Source organism: Chionomys nivalis, chromosome 1, assembly GCF_950005125.1.
Source record: "Chionomys nivalis chromosome 1, mChiNiv1.1, whole genome shotgun sequence".
Taxonomy (NCBI): Eukaryota; Metazoa; Chordata; class Mammalia; order Rodentia; family Cricetidae; genus Chionomys; species Chionomys nivalis.
In genome coordinates, this window is record NC_080086.1 from 163,632,919 (window position 1) to 163,651,474 (window position 18,556).

The window sequence follows — 18,556 nt, forward strand, 5'->3', positions numbered from 1 at the left end:
TGCCACCACCTGCAAATGAAGGTTTGCTACCAGACTGTTGAAACAATGGACCCCAAAGATTTGGGAATTTCCCCAGAAATCTCATACTGAGAGGAGGAAAAGGCACCAGCAGGAGGGAGATCTTGTCTCCACTTGTCCAGCCACCTTACAGGATGGGATTTGACAGGAATGCTGCATATACTTTAAAACCTTGATTCTCACTCGCGGACTCTGGTGGTTTAACAGTTCTCACTGACCCATTGAAGTTGAATGAATCCCATTTTTGCACCTTCCTACTTGGTTCAAGATGAATCCTGTCGGCTAAACTTAAGCAAGCTGTGTTAGATGGGAACACGGAACATCGCTGTACACTTCCCTAAGTACCATTTACAATGTGGCATTAATAAATGTGTCTGAGCAGCGGAAAAAAAAAATTAAAGGCATAACTGGGCGTAGTGGTGCACACCTTCAATCCTAGCCCTCGGAGGCAGAGGTGGATCTTTGAGTTCGAGGCCAGCGTGGTCTACAGAGCTAGTGCCAGGACAGGCTCCAAAGCTACAGAAAAACCCTGCCTCAAAAAACCTAAATAAATAAATCGAAACCCTGTCCCGAAAAAACCAAATATAAATAATTAATTAAAGGCAAGCACCACACGGTGCTTTTCTTTTAGAGTGTGTCAGGTAGCCAGGCAGTAGTGGCACCTGCCTTTAATCTCAGCACTTGGGAGGCAGAGAAGGTCGGATCTCTGAGTTTCCGGACAGTAAGGACTCTTACAGAAACCCTGTCTCGAAAAAAAAAAAAGAAAGAAAGGAAAAAAAGAATATACTTCCAAGGAGAGAGGCTGATTGACTGGAATTTTGTTGTCGTGAACCAGAATGTTGGAATGTTACAGATCTGGAATCAAATTATCTTGACTATCTTTAACTTTTTTTATTATTACTTTTTAGATTTTTTTTGTGCTCATTGGGGTTTTGCCAAGGGTTTGGATTCCCTGGAACTGGAGTTTCAGATAGTTGTGAGCTACCATGAGGGTGCTAGGAATTGAACCTGGCCCCACTGGAAGAGCAGTTAACCAATTAAGTTAACCAAATTAAGTGTTCTTAACTAATGAGCCATCTCTGCAGCCCTATCTTTAGTTTCTTTTTTTTTTAATATTTATTTATTTATTATGTATACAATATTCTGTCTGTGTGTATGTCTGCAGGCCAGAAGAGGACACCAGACCTCATTACAGATGATTGTGACCCACCATGTGGTTGCCGGGAATTGAACTCAGGACCTTTGGAAGAGCAGGCAGTGCTCTAAACCACTGAGCTATTTCTCCAGCCCCCCCACACACCTTATCTTTAGTTTTTTAAAAGCTATCCATAGCCCTGCTCTGTAGGACCCAGCCTTGACAAACTAAATAGAGGCCTGAGTCTCAGTTTACCCTAAGGCAATACCTGGTTCCTAGAAAGACCACAGAGACCGCCCAGGCCCCACCCAGGAACAGACCTGTCCAAAGGAAATTCCTAACATTCCAACCATTGTAGATAGGGTCACCTGCCAGTACATACCCCTCACTTTTCACCAGGACACCCAGGGACAACTGTTAGTCAATCAGGGGTCCTGAACCTTAGGAATCCCTCACTCCAACCTTTGCTATTGTAAAAACCACACCCCAAGTCAGCTCAGGGCTCTCTTATCACGCCAATACCTTGAACACACAGAAAGCCCAAGTTCGAATTTGAGAAATAAGAATACTTGACCTTGAGCTTGAACTAGGAATAAAGGCTCTTTGCTTTAAATACAGGACCCCATTTCCTAGCTGGGGATTTTGGGAGATGCTGTCATCTAGATACAGCAATATCCATCCTGTTACTATGAGATAAATCTTTTCTGAGTGTATAAACAGACCATTAACTTTCCACAGAAGAGCCAAGAATGTCAGCAGACAGCACCTCGCCCTTTCACAAAGTGCCCCCCAAACCCGTTGTAACCATCTACCTGATGTTTCCACTAATATATATTAAAGCACCCTGACTTCATGGCCTTTTTCAGTTCTACTACAAAAAACTTCCTGGAATTGTTACCAGTTAGAACATTGCTATTTGGGGTAACCTATATCTGTGTGCAGTGGCCATGGTCAGGGCATATTTGGCTCTAGAATAAAATAAGATGCCCTTAGAGGGGAGAGCTGTGTTCCCAGTTGTGGTTATGAAGTCACAGCAGCCTTGCGTTCCTAGATACCGACTCCTGTGATGGCGGAGAGAGGACCTGCCACACACAAGGCAACCGTGAGCACCTACGCACATCTCAGCCACATCAAAACTAGAAACAAAACCAAGCATGATAATATGTTGTCTGTAATCCTGATGCTCAGGAGCTGGAGACAAGAGGATTAATATGTTTCCAAGCTTGGGGGGCACAGCCTGTGCCCTAACAAGCAGGATTCAGCTACCTGTATGCCAATTAAAAGGTGCAAATTGATAATAAAAGGCAGAAAAATGTATGTAATGTGGCCACATTGAGGAGAGAGACAAAGAGACCTAGTGAGCCCTTGCCCCACATGCATCTTCAGAGTCTGGAAAACGAGAATAATAATGAAATAGGAAGCAAAAGTAGCCAGTGCAGCCAAGATGGGGCCCTGCCAGCTCTGGAACCATTGTTGCCTGGGCTTCACGCTCATAGTGAAAGGTAAGGTAATGTTAATCCCAAAGATTCAAGGGGAAAGACCACTGACCCAAATCATCATGGTCAAATTAATTAAAGCAAGCTTTCTTATTCATCATGTACACAGGCTGCCTCCCCTAAAGCAGCAAGGCAGGGCAATGGGGAGAGAGGGCTTCTAGAGGTCAGCATTATATGTAGGGAAGATAAAGTTTTTTAGGGGTTTTTTTTTTTTGGTCCTGGAACTCACTCTGTAGACCAGGCTGGCCTCGAACTCACAGATATTGATTGGCCCGCCTCTGCCTCCTGAGTGCTGGGGTTAAAGGTATGTACCAATGTCACTCAGCACCCAACTCTTGAGAAAGATTTAATCATAATCAGAAATGAATCTAATTCGTCTTTATTATAAGATGGTTTTCAAGCCTAAGATGGAGGCAGGTTGGTTCATCAGTATGTCAAGTTTTAAATCTCTCCCTGAAGATGTCTGCTCCCTTCTGACCTCTGCCTTTCCCTTCTTCCATTGTGAAATTCCTGGGGAAATCCCCAGTTCTGTGAGGTCCATTGTTTCTCTGTGTAGCCTGATTGTCCTGTAAGTTGCTCTGTAGACAAGGTTGGCCTCGAACTCAGAGACCCACCAGAAAGGTTTGCACCAGCTATGTCTGTCTGAGGCCCATTGTTTCAAGTCTGACAGATTGGGAGACACACATGTCACTTTAGAGTATCTTTATTTCTGTCAGGCCAGCTACACAGTGACCTAGTGCTGGGATTCTGGCTGTCTATAACCTTGTCCAGCTTTAGTCTACTTTGGGTATCCTATGGGGAATCAAACCCATGACTTTGTGCATTTTAGACAATGACTCTACTCACTGGGCTAATTCCTCAATACTGCTTTTTTTTTTCTTTGTTTTAATTATGGGTTGAAGAAATGGCTCAGTGGTTAAGAAGACTAGTCACTCTTCTGGAGGATCTATCTGCATTCTCTTCCCTGTGTGAGACCAAAATGGAGCAATAAGCCTTGCAAATTAAGGAACCCATTATGTTAACCCCTACATTACAAAGGTGGGTTTTTATTTAAGAATAAGTTTCTGTTTCTTTTTTGGTTTTTTTTTTATTGTTTTATTGCACTATACATTTCTCTCTGCTAAATTTTTGTTTCTTAAATCTACTGTAACCTGTGAAACATATGAACCTATTTATATGATGATTATATCTTTGTCTTCCTCTTTCATCGTATTTTTCTATCAAATCTCTTGCTTCTGGAAACACGCTTACAGCTGTTAATCTTTTACCTCTTTCCCATAAAAGGAACCTCAAAAGTCCGGAAGGGGCTGTTTTCTAAAATACTGACGGGGTGAGACAGCCATCTAGCCAGTACTGGGTGCACCTCTGAAATCAACCTTGCTCCAGTTAGACAATTGTGGAACTGGTTTTTCTGCTTGAAAATTTTTGGGTTTAACAATTGCACCTACATGGTATCTCACAACCATCTATAACTCTCCAGTTTCAGGGTATCCAGTGCCCCCTGTTTTGACCTCCCTGGGCACCTGGCATACATGAGGTACACATACATGCTTGCAGATAAAATGTGCACACACACAAAATAAAAATAAACAAATCTTCTAGAAATATTGCATGGTGTATTGTGTGGTTGCAAGCATGCTAGTCACCTGCTGTCTCTGAATCAGGTGTTAGAGCCCCCACTTCCTTTTCCTGTGGACAGAGTCAGGGCCTGTTGTCATAAAAGAAAAGCCTTCATCTGCATCTGGCCCTCCCTTTACTGATGTAGATAGATGTAAATTTCTCTCAATTGAAGCTTTAGGGAGTCATTCCGGTGTCTGTCTGAGGCCTTGGTTAACCCTTTCCTTTCAAAACAAGGCAGAAAAGCAAATGAGTTGGCACCCTCTTTCTGTACCACAGTGACAGCCATGTGACTGCACTCAACGCCCCCGACCTGAAAATGTTATGCAATTTCTATTCCCCACAAGTGAACGTTGTGATGGATTGTATAGCTTGTTTGGTTTTTTATTATGTGTGCTTGCGTGCACATGAGCCACAGTGTGCGTGTAGAGGTCAGAGGACACCTTAGAGAGTTCTCTCCTTCATACCAGCATGTGGGGCCTCCTGGCTAGGTGTTTAATCTTCTGGCCATCTCACTAGTCCCTCTTAATGTTCCTGTTCCAGCAGCGAGGGTCAGAGTCTGTGCCCTGGCAGTCCTTACGCGTTAGGTCCAGGCACCTTTCAGCTATTGGCCATCTAAAGGAACTGACTGCTGAAGAGCAGAGGAAGGAGAATTGATCAATATGGACACGCAGGCTAGAGTAAAAGGCATTCAGTGGCTATCCCCACCCGGAAAGGGATCAGGATATCGCTGGAATGAGTCTGAAGTAAGGGGCAAGAGGTAAGCATAACCAAACAGTCCCTGTGTAAGTGTGGTCCTGCCTATGTTGTCTCAGCTTGTATTTCTGGAGATGTTCTGACAAGTTGTCAAATTGTGTGAACTCTTCTTCCAGTTGGCTGGCTGGCGTCGGCTGACCCTTCTCCCAGTTGAGATTCCAGACCTCCCCAGCAGGAAGAAAATAGCCAAAAATCCAAGCAGGAAGAGAAGAATCAAAAGTCTAGGATTAGCCGGTTCAGTGACTGTGTTTCAGGAACTAGCTGAAGATAAAGTTAGATTGTGATCTTGAGAATAATCTTGAGAAACAGGGAGTTTCCCCCTTGTGATTGTCATTGTAATGTGTTTTAAGAACTAGCTGATTATGACCTTAGGAATGGTCCTGAGAGGAGGGGGTTGCCCCCTTATAATCTTCACTGGTATTTTCAAAATTTTCTGTGACACATTCCCTGCCAATTCCGGATCACTGGGCTGTGGTTTCTTCCCTTAAAAATCGGTTCTCCCTGTCACTCAGGGTCGAACTCTTCTCCTGCGTGGGTTAGGAGTCTCAGCCCCAGTACACTGGTTCCCGTCCCATCTCATCATTAAAGCCTCGTGTGATTGCAGCAAGGACGGTCTCTCGTGAGTTACTGGGGGGGTCGTGTTATCTCGAGACTTGAGTGAGAGTCTCCCCAGCACTGGGGGTCTTTCAGAGCAGTCCCTTTTTCTTGAGGTTCATGTGTCTCTAGTCCAATACCAAAGGGTATCTATTTTTTTGTTTGTTTTTGGTTTTGCTTTTATGAGACAGGGTTTCTCAGTAGCTTTGGAGCCTGTCCTGAAGTCACGCTGTAGACCAGGCTGTCCTCAAACTCACAGGAACCCGTTTGCCTCTGCCTCCCAAGTACTAGGATTAAGAGCAATGTGCCACCACTGCCTGGGCTATTTTTTTAAAGATTTATTTATTTTTTATGTATACAGTGTTCTGTCTCCATATGTTCCCACACGCCAGAAGAGGTCACCGGATCTCATTACAGATGGTTGTACCTTCCCACGTGGTTGGTGGGAATTGAATTCAGGATGTCTGTTGCTAGTGTTCTTTTTTTTTTTTCTTTCAAGACAAGGTTTCTCTGTAGTTTTAGGCCTGTCCTGGAACTCATTCTGTAGACCAGGCTGGCTTTGAATTGACAGAGATCCGCCTGCTTCTGCCTTATGACCAGAAATTGATATCAGCTGAGTTAACTTTTAAATGATGGAATGTACGTGACCTTTGACTTTTGGGTTTTATATTGTCCTATACCTTCCCTGCTATGCAAAACTAGCAGTGTCAGAGCTATGGTAAACACTATCAAGGAATGCCAAGGAAAAACAATGGACTAAATACAAACACTAGTTCAACTGAAAAAATGGAAATTGCAAAGAAGAGCAATTTGTATCTGAGTTTAACCTGGAGATTGCAAAAATTCTTTGGTTTATTGCTTAATGCTTGCTATAAAAGGAGGAGTTCAGAAACCGGCCTTTGCCACACCTTACAAGTCTGTCTTTGGGGCCGGGCGGTGGTGGCACACGCCTTTAATCCCAGCACTTGGGAGGCAGAGGCAGGCGGATCTCTGTGAGTTCGAGACCAGCCTGGTCTACAAGAGCTAGTTCCAGGACAGGCTCCAAAACCACAGAGAAACCCTGTCTCGAAAAACCCAAAAAAAACAAAAAAACAAGTCCGTCTTTGGCTGTGGTCTCAGCTAGCTGATAAGCTTTTTGTGCCCCATGAAGATTTATTGTTTTAATTTTTTCCCCCTAGAATAAAGTTTGCTTCTGGTTTATTAGACTTTGGTCTTTCCACATCTTTGTACAACCCCCATGGACCTAACACTGAAGGGCCTAGGTTAGTATGAACGAACAGCCTAGGGCAAGCTGGGTCTGTTATGACCTACTACTGATGTGTGCTGTCCCTTTAAGAGACAAACCCCACCCACTCCCCCCCTTCTGCCAAGGCTAGCAGATCTTCCTCTGCTCATAACCTGCACTCTCTCTGTCCCATCCCTCTTTAGAAGAGGTACCTGCTGCTTCTTCTCTCCCCCATTCCTCACTGTCTCCTTCTCTCTCTGTTTCTCTTTCTCTGTAGCTCCCCCCTTTCCCCTTCCCTTTTATAACCTGCTATATAAATTATATCCAAACTCTCTTCATGGTGTACCTATCCATCTCTCAACATCGTGGCTCCGTGTCTCCTTGTGGGATTGGCTGCCTTGCCTACCCACCAAGGTCCCTCAGCACTGCCTCCCACCCACCTGGGACCCACAAAGGACTCGGGTGGTTGGATCAGCTTCCCCTCATGTCCCTCCGCCTGTCTGGGAACTGCGCCGCTTTATCTAAACTATTCCAGGGTCTGTCTTGTGTGTCCCAGAGCTTGGCATTAGATGCTTTATCTAAGTTAGGCTGTAAAGTCATGAGGAGATGGCAGCTGGGCTGGCTCTGTGGTAAAGTGCTTGCTGCACAAGTGTGAGGGCCTGAGTTGGAATCCAACGCCCATGGAAAGAGTCAATTGGAGCCAGGAAGTGGTGGCGCACGCCTTTAATCCTAGCACTTGGGAGGCAGAGGCAGGTGGATCTCAGTGAGTTCTAGGACAGCTTGGTCTACAGAGTGACAGTCTCCAAAGCTACAGAGAAACCCTGTCTCGGGGGGAAAAAAGAATTGTGCCAATGCTTGTGCTGGGGTGAGACAAGAGTCTCTACCAAGATGGTGAACTCAAGATTGTCACAGCCCACTCGTCCAGCAAGGAAGACGTGCAACACCGGAGCTCTTCTTGCTAAGCAGTTTATTCAGGACTTTATTCACAACTTCTCTTTCCCTTTCTCTCTCCCTCTCTTCCCGGGCTAACCTCTCCCAGCCCTTAAGTAGGCCTGGGCCACCAACAGCAGATTGCCAGGTGGGCCCTGCCCATAATCCACGCATATGCAAGCAGCTGACAATCATTGCGTGATAATAGCAAAAGTCAGGCCTAGTTGATATTAGGAGTTGATTATCACAGAGAGCACTCGCTTTCGGGATCGCGGAGGGCGGGAACCAGCACCATCAGGTGTGGCTCCACGCAGCTCTCTACACATTGCCATCAGGTGTGGCTTCACACAGCTTGCTACACAAGATTCTGAAAATAAAAGAAATCTTTTTTGTTTCCCATGGTCTATCCATGCTCAAGCAAGAGGGCAAAATTCAGTGGGTCTTTATGTGTATGTGTGCACATTTACAGATACTTATATATGTGTGATCGTGTGTTTATGAGGGACTAGATGGGGCTGGACAGGTTGCTTTTTTTTTTTTTTTTTGAGAAAGGGTTCCTTCACCTTTCAGCCCTGGCTGTCCTGGAACTCCCTCTGTAGACCAGGCTGGCCTTGACCCAGTACTGGGATTATATAGGCTTGCTCCACCACTGTCCAGCACAGTTTTCTTTTCTTTTCTTTTTTTTTTTCTGAAACCGAAAACCAGTGACTCTCTTAAATACCATGTTTGCTCAGTGTAAGTGGTTACACAAAAGACATCTTAGTAGTTGCAAAATAAAGAAGGCCATAAATTAAATTGTTTACCGGACACATTGGTGACGGCCACAGAGTTACAGCAAAGTGGGGAAAGTGACCACAAGTCTCAGGCTCTAGCTAATGACGTGCAAAGCTTCTGGATGGGTACAAACTAGTGTCTGCTAAGAGTATTTTATTGGGCCGGGCGGTGGTGGCGCACGCCTTTAATCCCAGCACTCGGGAGGCAGAGGCAGGCGGATCTCTGTGAGTTCGAGACCATCCGGGTCTACAAGAGCTAGTTCCAGGACAGGAACCAAAGCCACAGAGAAACCCTGTCTTGAAAAAAAAAACAAAAACAAAAAAAACAAGAGTATTTTATTGGGCTTAAGAGATGACTCAGAGGTTAAGAGCACTGATTATTCTTCCAGAGGTTCTGAGTTCAATTCCCAGCAACCACATGATGGCTCACAAACATCTGTAATGAAATCTGGCCTGTAAGCATACATGTAGATAGAACACTGTATACAAAGTAAATAAATAAATAAATAAATAATATTTATTTATTTATTTATTTAAAAAAGAGTATTTTTTTTAAAGATTTATTTATGCCTGGCAATGATGGCACATGCCCTTAATACCAGCTCTTGGGAGGCAGAGGCATACAGGTCTCTGAATTCGAGGCCAGTCTGATCTATAGAGTCAAGTCCGGGACAGCCAGGACTACACAGAGAAATACTGTCTCTCTTCACAAAGATGTTAAGTCAGCACAGGAACTGACAATGAATGACTTCCAAAGGGACAAAAACAACAAATCAACAACACAACAAACAAAACAAAAGGCAGGCATGGTCTTCCACTCCTGATCTCAGCACTTGAGGCAGGCAGATCTCTATGAGTTCAAGTAACTGTCTCAAAAACTAAACAAAGCAAAAAATTATTATTATGTTTACCTATTTGGGAGAGGAAGGGCCTGTGTATGTATGTATGTATGTATATATATATATATATATATATATATATATATTTTTTTTTTTTTTTTTTTTTTTGGTTTTTCGAGACAGGGTTTCTCTGTAGCTTTGGTACCTGTCCCGGAACTAGCTCTTGTAGACCAGGCTGGCCTCGAACTCCCAGAGATTCGCCTGCCTCTGCCTCCCGAGTGCTGGGATTAAAGGCTTGCGCCACCACCGCCCGGTGTGCCCCAATATATATGAAGGGTAGTTGACAACATCCAAGAGTCAGTTTTCTCCTTCAACAATGTGGGCCCTAGGAACTGAACTTAGGTTCCCAGATTCCTCAGCAAGCACCTTTACTGACTGAGCTGGTATAGGCCTTGTCTGAATAGAGGAAGAATTAGAGTGGGCGAGAGGTGTGCCTGACAAAGCCGTTCCTTCAAGCTCTCTCTGGTTGATCATTATCTCAGAGAAGTTCTGGTTCTGTGGGTTGACTGGAAGAGGAGGTTCTTACTGCAAGAGAGGACAGGCTTACCACCCAGAGATGCTTGCTCTTGCCCCAGGGTGCATCCTCAGGCAGCAGAGATAATGGCTTTTATTAGAGGGTTTGGCCAATTCTGCTTCTGGAATCCAAGGTAACTTTAAGTTTAGGGTGGTGAGTCTGTGTGGTCAGCCTTGAAGCAGAAGGCCAAGGCTAGCAGAGGTTTTTAGATTAATAATCTTTTTTTGGGGGGGGGGTTGGGTTTTTTTTTTTGTTGTTTTTTCGAGACAGGGTTTCTCTGTGGCTTTGGAGCCTGTCCTGGAACTAGCTCTTGTAGACCAGGCTGGTCTCGAACTCACAGAGATCCGCCTGCCTCTGCCTCCTGAGTGCTGGGATTAAAGGGGTGCGCCACCACCGCCCGGCTTAGATAAATAATCTTGAAAGACTAAATTGCCCATACCTAGTCAAGCAAGCATCTGAGACCAAAATGAAGATGTCAGTGAATGAAGATCAACAAGAGACAAACAAGGCAACCTGTTACCATCAGGAAACTTTTTGGGGGGGCCTCTCGCAGGCCCCCAGATCAAACGTGGTCCAGCCATTTCCAGTTGCTGTGAAGGACATGTCTTTCCAGGATAATTAGAAAATATGGTGATTATTTTGAAAAATCATACTGCTCTGGATGATAGAATAAATATGGAGGACAAATCAAAAATTCCAATAGGCAGGTTTCTATAAATGATCAAAGACCAAAACAGAGAGTATGAATAAATAACATTGTAATCGAAGGTTACTGGACATGAGTATATGTGTGACTAGTATTACTCTACAATCTCGGCATCTGAATTGGCCTCTTCAGGAGGCAGATGTTCAATTCTTAGGAATTGAAACCCTATCTCAAGTAAAACCAAGCATGAGATAGGTTGAATGCATAGGGCCAGAAGGACAGAGAGGAAGGCAGAGGCCATATGTGGCTAATATGGCAATGGATCTATGTGGTAATGATCTGCTGCAGCAGTGGAATATCCAGATTAACATTCTTTTTTTTAAAAAATATTTTAATGATTTATCTAATTTTATTTTTATGTGCATTGGTGTAAAGGTGTCAGATCCCCTGGAACTGGATTTTCAGACAGGTGTGAGCTGCCATGTGGGTGCTGGGAATTGAACCCAGGTCCTCTGGAAGAGCAGTCAGTGCTCTTAACCGCTGAGCCATCTCTCCAGCCCCCAGATTAACTTTCTTGCAGTCTCAGAAATGGAACATAAACCAACACATGTTTCTGGGAAGGATATTATAAGGTACTAAAAAAAACAGTCACCGACCATTCAGACTGTACAAAAGCACAAACTAACTAACAAACTTTCAGAGGTCCCAACAGTGCTACCTTTAAAATAGTTAACTGAGAAACCTATATGGATTAAACAATGGCCTTTATTTTTTTATTTATTTTTTTTGTTTTTGTTTTTTCGAGACAGGGTTTCTCTGTGGCTTTGGAGCCTGTCCTGGAACTAGCTCTGTAGACCAGGCTGCTCTCGAACTCACAGAGATCCACCTGCCTCTGCCTCCCGAGTGCTGGGATTAAAGAATATGGCATTTAAATAATTTAGGATTCTGTTGACATGAGACATATTGCTCTTGGCAACAATGATCTATTCCCGAGAGAATGTTGGGCATCAAAGACACTCCACTTGGAGCTTGTTTTCTTCTTGGCAAAACTGGCCTTTGGGCAAAGAACTCCCCTGCCTCAACCACTGACAAAATGCAAAGTGTCCAGACTGGACAAGCAGGATACAAGCAAAGAGACTGCCAAACCTTGTTAAGACAGGGTAAGACAGTTTTGAAATTTTTCCTGTCTCTGAGAATGGTCTGTCAGTTACTCTAGGCTTAGCCAAAGTTGGCTGCCCCAATGTTGCACATGAGACTTTGGATGATTGCTCAGGTTGCCGGCTGTCTCTGTCATTTCTTATACCTTTGGAAGTTGCTTGATTGCATTTTCTGTTTACTCAAGTAATATTATTTTCCTTCTCAGGTCTTCGATGGGGTTAAATATTAGATAGTCAAAGTTACTTTCCTCTCATGACTTAGCTAAGCCATTTTTAATATAAGACTTAGACTCCTTAGGATAGGATAATTATTGAAACATTTAGCATATGTTTCTTGTTTGATGTTGTTCATGCTTGTTATAATTCTAATTTTTATGTATGTTTTTGCCTCTTATTTTCCCTGGACAATACTTGATGTTTATTCTTATTGTATATAGTTTTGTATTAGGCTTTGGACTCTCTTTTTTTTTTAATATTTATTTATTTATTTATTTATTATGCATACAATATTCTGTCTGTGTGTATGTCTGCAGGCCAGAAGAGGGCATCAGACCTCATTACAGATGGTTGAGAGCCACCATGTGGTTGCTGGGAATTGAACTCAGGACCTTTGGAAGAGGAGGCAATGCTCTTAACCACTGAGCCATCTCTCCAGCCCTGGACTCTCTTATTTAGACAAAAGAGCAGAGAGAAATGTATGAACATATTCATGCTCACTTACTTGTGCTCAGTTCAATTCTTGTACCCTTAAACAGTTCAGAACCCTCATCCTAGGGAATGGTGCTGCTCACAGGGGAATGTGTCTGCTCACATCAATTAGCTTAAAGACAATCTCTTACAAATATGCCCAAGCCAACCCAACAATTCCTCATTGAGACTCTTTCTAGGTGAGTCTAGGTTGTGTCAAGTGGACAAAGCTAAACATTACAATATATATGTATCATTTTGATGCCTTTCAAGTTGTATCTCAAAAGATAAGAAGCCTCCCCCTTCTTCCTTTCAACTCGACTTTTTGATAAGTGAGATTATAGAATAAGAGCCTTGCATGTGATTGTTGTTTTATAAGGTGAAAACCAGGAGCCCCCTAGGCTTAGATAAAGAGTTTCTAGTGAAATTCCTAGAGAGTTGCAGGTTTATAGCTGGGAAGGGTTAAATGCTTTAAGCAGTTGTTAATTCTTTTTTTTTTTTTTTTTGTTTTTTTTTTTTTGTTTTTCGAGACAGGGTTTCTCTGTGGTTTTGGAGCCTGTCCTGGAACTAAGCTCTTGTAGACCAGGCTGGTCTCGAACAGCAGTTGTTAATTCTTGCTTTTCTGCTAGGGAAATGTATTCAGGGTTACTGAGTACCTAGGGTTACTGAGTACCTAGGGTTACTGAGTACTGGCCCCAGCACTTTCTCAGGGTTCAGAAAAGGACTTCTAGGACAAGTGAAGACTAGTTTGGGAATGGGATCTGAGGGGTGAAACAAACTGACTTAGGCACGTTTTTCCTGCAAGTTTCTTTATTCCTTAGGGGAAGATGAACATAAGAGTATAAGGCATAAGGGCAAAGCATCAGACCTAAGGGTAAGGCATAAGGGTAAGGGATACAGCTAAGTCTAAGGGTAAGGTGTGATCTCCACATAGCTTTTAGTTTATATAGGCATACAGAAAAGTTAACAGTCCCATGGGAAGTAACAATTGTATCAAGTGTGCTTTTTTTTTTTTAAGAGTCACAAGAAACTGGTGGATCTGACAAGGAGGCACCTTATGTCTCAGAGAGGGCGTGGCTGTGAAGTTTCCCTGAGGCTGGGAACACAGCTTTGGTAGCTATACTAACCTGTGGACTTGGTTTGCATTAGCATCTAGCTGGTTGTGTTAAAAGGAGTCTCTTCTGGGGACCCTGCTTTTGACTCCAGCAGGGTGCCCAGGTGAAAATGTTTCTCTCTGAAGCTAGTTTTAGGGCCTTTTTTCTGTCTAAACAGTTAATTTCCTGAGCTGTGATCCCGTGTTAGTTGTAACCAAGGTGAAGGGGAAATACAGAATATTAGTAGCCTGTTAAGTCAGAGCAGAGACCAGTAGATCACACTTCCTGGGTCTGCTGTTAGGGCAGACATACTACCTTTCCTATCAGTGACAGCCGTCAATAAAGAAGGTTTGTGGGGGACTATTTTTATGTAGATTTTGGCTATGAGAACAAGGACTTCACTGAATCCTTTTCACACCATGGCTTCGTGGTGTGGGGAGAGGTATCCAGTTGCGGTTCAGGAAAAGTTAGGTTTATAGACTGCTACACTACTTGGTTACCATAGAAGGAGAAATGCCATGATTTCACAAGATCTTAAGAATTGACAATGACTTATCCAAAGGACGGCTGTTCCCGCAATTCTGCAAAAACGGGTTCTCCAGGTGGAGCGTATGTGTACACTTACTGTGGATAGTCCAATAGACCTGCCGGCTGTCCATTTACTGTACAATTCTTGTGGGCTCAGAAAGTTTTTAACCAGGTTTCTGGGTGAGAGGATCTCTTCACTTTTCATGTCCTCATCATTTTCCATCTTTCTATCCTGTCTTAGAGATAAACACAAAATTGAAGGCAGAGATTCCAAAGAAAAGTCACCATGTCCCTATACTGGTTGGCTCTCGATCTGGTAGAGCTAGCCCCGCCACCTCAGCATGTAGCTTTCCCATTTACACCTAAAGTTCTTTCAAGGTCTCTAGAGCCCCTCTCATTTGAAAAGCGTCTTTTCATGGGCAGCAGCTGTCAGCATCCTGCTGGGTCCCTGCACTCAACGACAGAGTGGTTTCGATGTATTTTGCTCACATGAATGCCAGCAGCACCTCTCAGACACACAGTGGAATTTATTGCCACACTTGGAAAGGCAGATGGTGCTGCCACACAACTGACCAGGGTCACACCACAGCACCCCCCCCAACTTTTCAAAGAGGATTGAGAAGCAAGAATGTTTGTTCCTTTTTTACAGTTCATACCCATCCTCACTTCTGTGTGGTGTCTACAGAAAGTATCAGCTCTACTTTAAGGACGTGAGGGAATAATTCACTCTAGTAAGGCAGAGTGGTGCACGTTCACAGGAGTAGCAGCCGTGGTCCGTGCAAGCCTGACAGATCTGATGGCAGCAGGACCATGCAGCCAGACCTCTCGCATCACGGTGGCAGCAGAAATGGCCAGCTGGCAACCAGGGCTGGCTTATAACCTTCAACAGTACGTCCCTAGTGCCCTTCTTCTCCCAGCCAGGCCTCACTTCCTATGGATTCTACATCCTCTTGAAAGTGTGCTACAATAGGGGACCAAGTGACCAAACACGTGAGCCTATTGAGGGATGAGGGAGAGAAACCCTTCACGTCCAAACTTTAGTATAAGGAAACCTGTGTTGTTGGCACCTGTTTAGCTTCACTGTTGGTGAAGGTAGGGTGTGTCAAGTTCCTGAGTTTCATCTAAAGGTCAAAAGATGGTAGGTCAGATTTAAAGGTTGATAGCAATTGGGTATTTACAGAGAGAGAAAGCTCAAGATAATTTTGGTTGTGTAACCCAGAGCATTTCATCTTTCTTTCTTTTATCTATTTTAGTTTTCGAGACAGGTTTTCTCTATAGCTTTGGAGCCTGTCCTAGAATTAGTTTCCTTTGTAGACCAGGCTGGCCTCGAACTCACAGAGATCCACCTGTCTCTGCCGCCAGATTGCTGGGATTAAAGGCTACCACCCAGCTAAAACATATGTTTTATTTTTTGGGTTGGGAGCATCCCATCTTTCTACAACCTAAATGTTCTGCTTCACTAAGATCAAGCAGAGTACAGCGTCTAAAGATGATGGTTTCTGCAGAGACCTGCCTGATTGGGTGGAAGCATCACGCCAGACCCTGGCGTCCATATAGCCAAACAGTCTGCGATGTTCGGGTGGAGACTTCACCCCAAGCCTCCTCCCCTGGAGTTACCTCAGTTGGAACTCTGTTCCTGAGAAGGCTCCGTCCCTGAGAAAGCGCCGCCCCTGAGAAGGCTCCACCTCTGAGCCACCTTGGGGTTTCCCCTTGTCTCCTCAACTTTCTCTCAGTCACCCAGGAATGCTGTGCTCAGAATAAAACTGCATTTATTAATTTGATCTGATTGGCTTGACTTATTACATCAGCGGCGGCAGATTCCCATCAACCAGAATTTAAACTTAACACTGGAAGCCTGGGAAGCACACTTTGTGCTTTTATTTTTCCAGAAATGGAGGCCAGGACTCCAGACCAGAGGGACAGAGAAAGACCTGCATAGCTAAGGGGCTGAGGACACAGGCCTTCAAGTTAGAAACACTTGCGGAAGGTCATGGGTGTGGGTTGCTAGTGATGAGCTCTCCTGTGGTAAGTAAAGAATCTACCGCTGAGAGGGCTGGAGAGATGGCCAGCGGTTAAGATCATTGCCTGCTCTTCCAGAGGTCCTGAGTTCAATTCCCAGAAACCACATGGTGGCTCGCAACCCTCAGTGATAAGGTCTGGTACTCTCTTCAGGCATGCATGCAGACAGAATATTGTATACATAATAAATAAATAAATATTTAACAAAAAAAGAATCTACTGCTGCACCACACCCAGACAGGACTCCCCAAACTCACACAACATTATGATTGTGGGGGACTATGTGGTGAGACCCTATCATAAAAACAAAATAAAAGCCAGGCGGTGGTGGCGCACGCCTTTAATCCCAGCACTTGGGAGGCAGAGGCAGGCGGATCTCTGTGAGTTCGAGACCAGCCTGGTCTACAAGAGATAGTTCCAGGACAGGCTCCAAAGCCACAGAGAAACCCTGCCTCGAAAAACCAAAAAAAAAAAAAAAAAAAAAAAGAGCTAGTTCCAGGACAGGCTCCAAAACCACAGAGAAACCCTGTCTCAAAAAAACCAATAATAATAATAATAATAATAATAATAATAATAATAATAAATAAAAAATAAAATAAAAAGGCATATATGTGTGTTTTAAAAAAAACGTATGTAGAGCTCTGAGACTATAGATCAGTGATAAAATGGTTTGCCTAACATGTGTAAGTCTCTGAGTTCAGAGCCAAACAAAACAAAATTTTAAAAAATTTAAGTTAACCGGGTGATGGTGATGCACACCTTTAATCCCAGCACTTCAGCACTTGGGAGACAGAGGCAGGCGGATCTCTGTGAATTCGAGGCCAGCCTGGTCTACAGAGCTAGTTCCAGGACAGGCTCCACAGCCACAGAGAAACCCTGTCTCGAAAAACCAAAAAAAAGAAAAAAAAAAAAATAAATAAATAAATAAATAAATAAATAAACATTTAAGCTATTTTGTATGTACAGGTGCTTTGCCTGTATGGCTGTATACCATATGTGTGCCTAGGGCCCACAGAGACAGTAGGAGCACATCAGATCTCCTAGAAATAGACTTACAGACCACTGTGAGCCACCACACGGTTGCTGGGAAAAGAACTTGGATCCTCTGCAAGAGCAGCCAGTTCTCTTAACCACTGAGCCATCTCTCCAGCTCCACAAAATGGTATTTAAAAAAGCAAAATGAAACAATTAAAAAAAAAAAAAAAAAAAAAAAGAGGCCGGGCGGTGGTGGCGCACGCCTTTAATCCCAGCACTTGGGAGGCAGAGGCAGGCGGATCTCTGTGAGTTCGAGACCAGCCTGGTCTACAGAGCTAGTTCCAGGACAGGCTCCAAAACCACAGAGAAACCCTGTCTTGAAAAACCAAAAAAAAAAAAAAAAAAAAACAAAAAAAGAGTACAGACGGATGGGGAGGTAGCCCAGCAGCTAAGCCGGATTCCTCAAACTCACGTAAACAGCCAGAGGTGATAAAAACAAGGGAGACCAAGCTCATGCCGACTCATCCTTTGGGCTTCCCTGTCGCTGGTGATAAGAGCTCCTCTCTGCCTTCTTGGAAGGAAGCCACAGTCACAGTGACTCTGGTGCTGCTTCTAATTGGATAAAGGATGCTGTGGCTGTTGACTCTCAACTGCCTTCTGTTTAAAACTTTCGCTGGGCTAAGTTGGCACACTTAGGAGTAGCGTATCCCTATCACTTCCGTTTATGTTGTGGCATTAGGACCAGGAGGATGACTCAGTGGGCAAAAGCACTTGATGCCAAGCCCTCACATGAACACACACACAGATAAAATAAAAGTGAATTGTGGGCATTGGTACTTGTTCATTGTGTGTGTGAGAGGGTGTTCATGTATGTGGGTGGGTTCATATGTGTGTTCAGATGCACATACATGTGTGTGCTATATGTAGAAGCAGGGCTCAACCTCTACTGCTGTTTCTCAGGTGCCTTCCACCTTGGACTCTGTGTTTGTGTGTGCGCGCGCGTGCGCGAGTCTGACATGTGACGTGTAAGGGTGTTGTGCACATGTTCTGTGTGCGTGTACAGACAGGCGCATTCACAGAGCACACGTGGAGTCAGAGGGCATCCTGATGTCGGTCCCCACTTTTCCATCTGGTTTAGACAGAGGCTCTTCACTGCTGCATATACCCTGCTGCTTGGCCTGGGAGTTTCATCTGTCTCTGAGTCCTAATCACTACGCTCACAGAGGCTGTTATGTGGGTTCTAGAGATCCAAACTCACTTCAGATTCGCATGGCAAGTGGTTTGCGCCAACTGAACCATCTAGATCACCTTTCTTTGGCCTGGATCTTGCTGATTAGGCTAGGCTGGCTATCTAGCAAGCCCCTAGGGCTATTATGCCCACTTCCCGAAGGCTGCGATTAGGAGCAGGCACCTTACCCTCTGGCCTTTTTTTTTGTTGTTGTTGTTGTTTTTGTTTTTGTTTTTTTGTTTTCGAAGACAGGGTTTCCAAGTGC